We start from the raw sequence: 9,908 nt of genomic DNA on the forward strand, positions 1-9,908 counted from the left end.
GCTCTAATTTGTTTTTCTTTATCATCACTTTGAATCCTTTTTGATTCGGATGCTGCTTTGAGGATTCTTTCTGTTTTCACACTGAAGGCAGCTGTATGATAGGCGCAATAAAAGTTTTTTTTTGTTTACGTATCGGACTCAGTCAATCTTTCTACAGCTTTCCGCATTGCATTCTGGGGTGGCATGACTCTCTGCGTTGGCGCCATGAACAGATGCTATATTCCGCTTTACTACAAGTCTAGCAATGCTGGCAAGCTCGCAATGCGGTACCTGTCATCGCCTAAGGGGGTCGTTGGATGCTCTGTACCAGAAAATTTGAGTCTGTAGTTTTATCTTGAAACCGCAGTGCTGACGCTGTATATATCGCCGTGATTTGCCTACCCGGCAGTTCCAAAGCAAACTGTATATCTAGGCAGCTGAACATCTTCCGGGGAATCATCCAAGTGAGCATTGTACACTCATAGTACATCAGGGGCACTCAATGACTGCAAACTTGTCGCCGGAGCAAAGGCGTAAATACTTCTCATTGCCTCAAAAACAGTATTTTTGTATATTTCTGGAATAGCAGAATAATCTGCCACAATACTTTTTTTAGCAGCCTGCAGTATTTGGTTGATTCTGTAGGAGTTGAAAGGTTATTATGAACTGACTCGATGTTTCAGCACAAATATGGGGAAAAAAATGGTAGGCGACTCTAATATTTGACTCAGGTGTCTCGTAGTGGCACTCGCACTTCGGCGTTGGTGTTGTTTAGGTGAAGTTAGGGGAACGCAATGAAAGAACCGAACTCAGAGGCAACCGTTTTCTATCATTTACCCAGCTGAATATCATGGCACATTCTTGTGTGTGACTTTATTAGGGACGCCATTACTTCCGCTTCCTACTTCCGGTTTTCCAGTAATTTCGCCAAAGTCGTGCTCACGTGGCGGGTCTCTAAAGTCTATGATTCTGTCCTTTAGTGTGCGGTAATCAGTGATTTCTAAATAATTCTAATTATTCCATACCCTTAAACTCAAATTCCAAGTGAACTTATGCTCTGATATCATACATATAATGAAACCATGAATTTTGTAATGTAGTATTTTTTCCCAATCTTCTGATCTGAATTTCATCCCCGGTCGTCTCAGTGATTTAAGATTAATTAAAATTATTCCATACACTTCAGTAGCTCAGCTTCTAACTAAACTTATACTGTGATGTCATATCTATCATCAAACCGATGAATTTTGTACTGTTTTAATTTTTTTCTATTTTTGCTTATTTATTTTGAATTTCCTCCCCGGTCGTCTCAGGAGGGGAACCTGAAGTGCTGCTCAAGAAACAACAGTGTCACTCGATGGCCGTGCCACTAGTAACTGGCAGCTCAGTGAATGGTTCGTCGTTTCTATTTAACCTTGCACTTGTGAAATCACCTCCAGGATGTTTCTCAAGATACAGCGAGCCGCATCACCTCCATCGCAACTCTTGCGATTTCTACCTGTCTGCACTTTTCACTTCATCGGCGAAGTGCCTGAATCCTCGACCATCGGAGACTACGTTGTACCTTCCGCTTATCATAACTCCTATTCCCAATGTGCAACCTCTGCAATGACAGTTGTGTTCGAAATGATTTTAATAGTTTCAAGCTTACACAAGTGTGACAGCTTCTTACTGGGCGTGGCACTGACATGAAGGCACGACGTTCATGTCACAGGACATGAAAATCGTGGATCTTCACGGGACAATGCGCTCGTGTCTGACATATCATATCTCGCTTTAGTGAACGACGTCCTCGCGAGAAAGCAATGACAGCCGCGTGTGAGTATACGTGTGGTTGTAGCCTAATAGAACACCAAACTCGTGTGCTCAGAGACCGAAGTTCGATTCCACCATGGGGAACTTATATCCTTCAAGGGGCCCGTAAACTATACAGAGGTCGGAAAGTTCTTATATAGTGGTAGTTGCGTACGAGTCTACAACGAACATGCAACCGCAAGAACTTTTGGAAATGATGCCGTAAAAGCAGAGTTACACGCGCTTGGTGATCTTGGTGATCGAGTAAAGGTCCAACCACTGGAACACGTCGGCAAGCTTCGGCACGCGCCAAAGCGTGAAAAGCGTCCAGAGCGTCGGTCGGGAACAGGGCGAAGCGTGGCGACGCGCAGAGATTTTGCCGACTGCCCGATGCTAGAAGTTCGCCGACTGCGCGGCGACGCTTCGCCAGCGTGCGCCAATCAGAGACTACGATGCGTCGGCGGCGTCAACAAAAGCCTCCGGCTGCTACGCCTATGATGGCAGCTAATGCGAGGATGCCTAGACAAACGATCGTTCGAGTTCTTTGTACGCACGACGCGCACGACAGTGTTCCTGAAAGACAGTGTCGAGATAGTAGGCCGAACGGGACACGACCGACGACCATGGGTTGTGGCAGTGTGGCGTTGATCCGAACCATCTTCGAACGACGCCGGCAAATCCAACCTGCCACTCGGTTCCGCCGGTCTCAGTGCGATCGTCTGCTAAAACACCCATCGGAATCACGATTGCCGGAACGTCTGTGCTTGGCGTATATGTATTTGGTCGTGCTCGAAACGAATGGAAACAAGCTCCAGACTTCCGCAGTCTGGATAATCAGCACTCGCCTACCGCCGATGTTGTTTAGGTTACGCGTAGTCCTACAGCGCGTCCATCTAGATGGTAACTGACGAGTGAACGACTCCAGCTGAATAATTTTATCGAAGTAAAGGAATTTTCAGAATTTTCAGCAACGGTTTAGAACATAGCACTCCTGACTTCGTGTGGTGTGTGATGTGGTGAATGGACCGTGTGCAACTTTGGGTGGTGAACCGCGGCGTGTTTCGTGTCGTCTCAGGTGACTCAAGTTTCACAGGCGAGCTCTGCGCTGTTTCCAGCGGCAAAGATAACTTTCGAAAGCGAAAGAGACTAGTAGCCGAACGATGGGAAGTCCGTACGTCATCAGTCATGCCGTCTGTTTTATTGAACAGTGTGCTATTCTATTCGGCATGTGAATCCAGTTCAGTACAAGTTCACAGTACTCCTGACTCACTTCAAGTGCATAGGCTATTGAGAATAAATCGCTCGTGCACCACTCAAGAACGCTGACGGACTGAAGGAAACATGACACAACGTAGTCACGTTTGAGTCAGTGTGCCCTGATACTTGAGCACTGCAAAAAGAATGGATACTTTTGCAATATGTGCACCGTGTGCAGTGCATAGGAGGAGCTGCATCATGCAAGGCGTATGCATGCAGCCGCGTATACCAGGATTGCTTCGATGCCTGCTTGAGAAGCAGCACATACATAATCAATAAAACCGTAATTGACTTTTAAAATATTCTTTTTTGTTTATGGGGAGAGCAAATGGTGCGAGTGCACTGCGGTGAAGGTGAAAAGGTGTCATCAGTGCTTTCCGCAGTCGGTATGTTTAAACTGCCCATATCTCTTCAGCTACCACTAAAATGTTTCTCCCTGCGATATTATACTGTAGTCAGGGAAAAGATCAGCTCAAAACGAAGTTCCTAATGCATATACGCAGATTATGCAGGGTGGTTGACGGCTCCCTGGATAGCATTTTTCTTCTTCAGTGCGTCTTAAGAAGCAGTCAGCACAGCCCCAGCCCCATAACGCCTGTACAGCCCGACAGCGCAAGCCCATGCTTACATACGATCTCCCCCCCCCCCCCCCCCCCGCGCCCCCCAGCCATTCGTACTCCCCTTCCATGCGACCCGACCGAATTGGCGCTCCTGCGTGTTGTGCACCCGTCGGCTGTGTGCGCCTGTGCAGTGCTCTGCAATTGAGCAAGTGCCTGTGTGTGTGCGCGTGCACGTGGAGGAAGGCATGTCTACTGCATTCTGCAAATTCCTGCTCTAGATGGCTGGTTTTCCGACGCTCTAGTGTACAGGCATCAACCTTTCTTTAAGTCTTGCGAGCTGTCTAGACTGCCATGTTACCGCTAAGGTAATAATAATAATAATAATAATAATAATAATAATAATAATAATAATAATAATAATAATAATAATAATAATAATAATAATAATAATAATAATAATAATAATAATAATAATCCCCACGACCACGTTGAATGCGTTGAAGCCAGCGTGACACGTAATTAAAAATATTTCTGGAGCTTCGTGCGCTCTCACTCTTTCAAAGAGAGCGCCAATGATGCATGCCTTCTTAATGAAAATGGTGGTGATACTTCGAACACAGCTGATAGCTTAGCAGAACATTTATCTACTGTATATGGTGTAAAAGATGCTTGGAGTAATCTTCCTTCTCAGTTTGGCACGGTGTGTAAGCTATCAGACCATGAAGACCTTGTTTTCAAGTGTATGAAGCGCCTCAAACCTTCCCTTTCCTGTGGCGCCGATGGTATTTATTCCAGAGTGCTTAACCCTTTTAGACACTGTCTACACAGTTGTGTACTGCAAGATAGTGCATCAACAGTGAAAGCATTGTTGGAACGGCGCTGCAATTTTGAATTACGTGGAGAATGTTGTAGCAAAATGAGTGGCAAAGTACACAGTTGGGTGTTTTTACTCTGCTTCAGTAAGTTTTATGCAGCGGTTTCACTTCTTTCATTGTTTTTCACAATGTCATGCACCAGGCATAATATTCAAGTGGCTGGATAAGTGCTTTTAAAGCTTTTCAAAACACAAAACATTTCATGTTCTCATGTTTTATGTTCTTGTGGCGAGTTTTCGCATGGAGTCGAAACACTGTTAACTTGACATAACTCACTAAGAGTTTGAAAATTCTTAATCTTTTCTGCAGCCGTACACATTCTATGATTCTTAAGATGCAAGAGATGTGGCGAAAGCAAGTTTACAATCAACGGGATAAAGTGGTGTCTGAAAGGGTTAAGACGTATTGAAGCATACTTGTTCCCTGTTCTCACAAGCACCTTCAACAGTTCCCTAAAGTCTCGTAGGCTTTCAAGACTCAGAAGGTAGGATGAAAACTGCCCATGCACAAATAGGGTGCTAGACATGCACTTACTAACTGCGGGCCTATATCTATCCTCTGCAGTGCGTCAAAACTATTTGAGTCGGTATTGAATTCTTTGCTTTATGTTAGTGCTAAGAACACTTTAATAAACGAACAACATGGCACTGTGCGGCGATAACTTAAAACTATTTCAGACTGTCAACAGTGTTCACCACTGCATCTACCACCAAAGAGAGAGTTTTTAACTCCCCAACTGGTGCAGAAAAAATAAGTTGCTTTTAGATGCTTCCAATACTATGGCATTAAGGTGTATCCGGTAAACACACCATGTGCAATTTTCATGCGCCCTTCGGTATGCTCCACTTTCCAGGGTCGATGAAATGAGATATCTTGGTGGGTACTTCCACAAAACGCCAAGCTGCTCATCACAGAAATAATTACACAACGTACCCTTCACGCTCTTGGAATTGTATGTCGTATATTGTGTGATTTCCACTTACCTGTTCTGTTTCTGGAATTGTATTCTGTTGTTTGCCTTTCACTACTAGAGCATGCCTCTGTAGATTGGCATGCAACGTGCAAATCTAATTCAGACCTCACTGAAAGCGCCCAGAATAAATTGATATCTACCTTCAAGCACCACTTTTGTCAGTTTGGCGACCATAGTTCAGCCTTCTCAAATATACCTCAACTTGCAGGTCTAGACTCAAGAATTAATTAATCAGACCTTTTGTTTCTGTATAAAGCAGTCCATAGCAATATACATTCCCCAAAGCTTCTTGATCATAAGCAAGTGTTCTTCCCGCAACAGTATACCAGGCAACATTCCGAATTCTTTGTCTGGCCTTGTTGCATTAAAGACTGTGCTAAGAATGACTTGATTCCAAAGAAAAATGTAATAAGAATTGTGCCTGTATTGACATACTTCAGAGTTCATTTCCTATGTTTTGTGTATTTGTAGATAATAATGTATGATTAACTCCCTTTTACTCTTCCTCGTTTTCTTGTTCCGCGTTTGTTTCTCTGTCTCGCATTGGTTTATCTACCATAGTCATGTTTTCTGTACATTTTGCCTCATATATTGCTTTTTAAGGGCACCAGTACGAAAACTAGAGAGCCTTCGTACTGGTGCCCTTACTGGTGCCCTTGGTACTGGTGCTGTTCTGGGCACTATAATGAACATTTGATTGATTGATTATTATTGTAGTATAAAATCGTGCTTATTAAGTATGAACTAGTATAATATTTCAGTGCAGAAGTTTTTCTGCAGTTAAAAATATGCATGAATTAAGAAAGCGCAATAAAATTCTATGTGCCTGATCATATGCATTGTGCTGTATGCACCATGCCATATTCTATCTATTCTATGCCATTTTAACTCCTTCTGTTATCTTTGATCCAACTCCGACATAACCAAGAATTGAAAACAGCAGATTATAACACACTTTATCGAATGCGTTTTCTAGATCAATTTGTAACATAGCTACTTTCCTAAAACCTGCATCAGAAGTTTCAAGAATGCCGCGAGCCACATGAATATTAGTAATTATAGACCTTCCTCTTATCCAGCAGGTGTGATGCGGTCCGACTAAAGCACCAATAACCCCTCGTACTCTCCGCGTAAATATTTTAAATAAAGCTTTATAATCTACGTTTGTCCTGGTAATCAGCTTGTAGCCTGTAACTTTGTTAAGTTATTCGCCTCATCGCTTTTTGGTATCAAGACTGCATGAGCTCTTTTAGAAGACGGCGGTAGACGATCTTCTTGATACCCCTCCTTAAAAACACGTTCTAATACGGTGGCTAACAGCGAGTAGAGGAATTTCTAAAAAGCTGCTGTTAAGCCGTCAGGTTCTTGCGATTTTCTAGGGTTAAGGTCTTTAATGGCCTTTTCAATGGCTTTTGCTGTGATATCTGCTGATAATCTTTCTGTTCCTTCAGCGTCTAACCTAGGTAGAGTGGTCAGAAAATGGCTTTCATACCAGGCTTGTTGGGTATGCTACACTTGAAGCACTCTCTGTAATATTTCGTAAAGGCGTAATTGATTTCTTCGGCATCTCTAGATTTTTCCCTTTGTATTCAATCTCAACTACGTCGTTTCTCCTCGCATACTTTTTCTCAGTTCCAAAGCCCACTTTGTTCGCATTTCATCCGCCAAGATCTTTTTCGTTCGTGCGCGAACAAGTGCGCCACGGTATTTTTCCGTGTCTATAGCCTCAATATTATTCTTTGTTTCCCTTACTTCTTCCATAAAGGTTCCTGCCGTCGCAATTCCTTAAGCATTCTATAAAGGTTATTTTCCTCTTGGCGCTATTTAAGACTAATTTCTACTGATCGCTCTATGATGTTCATTTTTACGACTTTAAATCTCTCCCATCACACACCCCATCCTTTGCGACAGGCATTATTTGCTTTAGCAATTTCTGTTCGTGCACTTTCTAGAAATTGATCGTCCTTTAAGTGTTTCGCATTTAATTTCCATGTTTGCCATTTCATTCTACGTTTTTCGGTAGTCTTTTTCCCTATCGTGAAGGCTACTAAACAATGGTCGCTATATGCTATGTTCAGCACCTTGTAATCATCACACAGTGTGGCGATTTCTTGCGAAAGATAAGCTCTGTCTAACCTTGCATGGCTATTGGCTTGAAATTGAGTATAGTGCCGATTATTGCCTCCATTCGCGTAATGTGCTCCAACAGGGCTCTCTATGGCCCCCCTCAGAAAGACAACGCTCTCCTCAGCCCAGTATCCGTCACTCGAACGATCATCCGAGCTCAAAACGCAATTGAAATCTCCTAACACTATGAGACATCTGTCTGTTTTAAAATACTGCGATATTTCTTGTAAGAAACATAGCCGGTCATTCACTTTCGTTAGTGTGTACACACATAATATTCGGAATTACATGTTGTAATATACAAAATTGCACAGCACGAATCGTCCACTCTGACAACTTAAAACGGTTATACCCAAACCATTCTTAATAAACACACAGCAAGTGGTCGTTGTGCCAACAGCATGGCTAACGCATACAATATAGCGGTCACTAAACGGTACAACCTTACCGCCAGTCTCACTCTCTATTTCAGCCTCTTGGATCGCCAAGATATCTAAATGTTCTTCCAACATTACAGGACAAGATACAGTCCTGCGCAACGAGCGCGCGCGGCCACGCTCGGCGCGGATAAGCAACGTCTGTGGAAAGCGCGTAGTCTACAGTCCGGCGTCACGGCGTCGCCGGCGTGCCCAGCTGCGTTCGGCGAGTTTAACGCCGCCGGCGCGGAGATAGAGCGTGTTCTTTTGCACGCGGCTGCCGCTAGACCAGAATGCACTGCGCGCTGTAGCGGCAGCGGGCAGAAGGCGAAATGGCGGCGTGCGGTGCTCGTACTGAAAGTGCGGCTGTGGTTTTTTTTTTCAACATTCGTGTGTGATGATAGCGCAAGTGAGGATGCACTTGAGCGCCTGCTCGAAGCGATTCGCAACCATCCATGTGTATACGATGTGAAACGCGTGGACTACCGCGACACAGAGCGGAAGTCTTTATTTAATTTATCTTCTTGGGCATTTCTTACCGCTAATCGATTGGACGAATTTATCATCTCCTTGTCATATATCGTCCGAGTTCACCAACTTGTCTTTAGGTTTCAATCTCTTTCAAGCTGTCACGAAACCCACACGCGGTGCTAATGTTCTAAATCTCATTCTTGGTACTGCACCAGAAACAATAGGTCACATAGAATACTTGGATGGGTCCAGCGACCACCATTTGCTTCAAATAACAATAAACACAACGCGACCGGTGAGGGGCAAAACGAGAAAGCAAATCCATGATTACAAAAATGGCAATTGCAGAACACTAATCTGAGAATTTGAAACTTTCTTCGAAAACACAACGTGGCCATCATTTTACGATAGATCCGTTGAAGAAAACTGGCTCATGTTTAAAAATACACTGTGCGCATTAGTAGACAAGGATGTTCCGCTCGTTAATATAACGAACAATAAGTTTCACCCTTGGTTTACTAAAAAGCTTCAGCGCATGAGGAACAAGAAAAAACACTTGTATACTATCGCTCAGCGAGACTGCACATCAGCAGCGTGGCAGAAATACAAAACGCACCTCAAATCGTACTGCTCAGCTTTAGGTGACGCTAAAGATAAATATTTTTTCTAGTGATCTTCCTGAGCAGCTTAAGAACAACCCTGCCAAGTTTTGGAAACTAACAAAGCCTAACAATGAATCGGATGAATAGTCATTACAAAACAGCATTAATATTCCTAATTCAGACAGCGAATGTTCGGAGGTGTTTAATTCATTCTTCAGCTCTGTATTTACACAGCAGAACACTTCAAATACACCTTTTGTTTCAGAATTAAGCTAACAATGCATGGAACCTATTGAAGTCACTTGGCAGGGCCTCTCTTCTCTCATAACTAACCTTAAGATGTCTTCTTCGAGTGGCATAGCTGGTATAAACTCAAAGATTTTAAAGAATACGGTATAAATATAAAGCAAAATTCTCTTTCACATATTTAGACAGGCACTTGCGACTGGCCACCTTCCAGCAGATTACAAGATGGTGAAAGTTATATTTGTATTTAAAGATGGCAACACGAACTCCTGAATTATCGTCCTATTTCCTTGCCATGCATTTCCTGCAAGTTGCCTGAACATATCGCTTCGCAGATTGAGACATCTTGAGACTTCCAAATTCCCTTTTCATAATCAGCATAGCTTTAGAAAGGGCCTCTCGTGCGTAACACAGTTATATGAATTCACAGCAGACTTGCGGACTAACAAAAATTTTAACTTACAAATTGATTTCTGTTTCTTGATTTTTCGAGAGCATTCGACCGTGTCCCACATGACCGCCTAATATCAAAAGTCTCCGGACTTTAACTGGACTGTCTTACCTTGTCATGGCTCCGAAATTTTCTGTTTAATCGTCAGCTGTTTACT

Source organism: Dermacentor variabilis, chromosome 2 (assembly GCF_050947875.1).
Source record: "Dermacentor variabilis isolate Ectoservices chromosome 2, ASM5094787v1, whole genome shotgun sequence".
NCBI lineage: Eukaryota > Metazoa > Arthropoda > Arachnida > Ixodida > Ixodidae > Dermacentor > Dermacentor variabilis.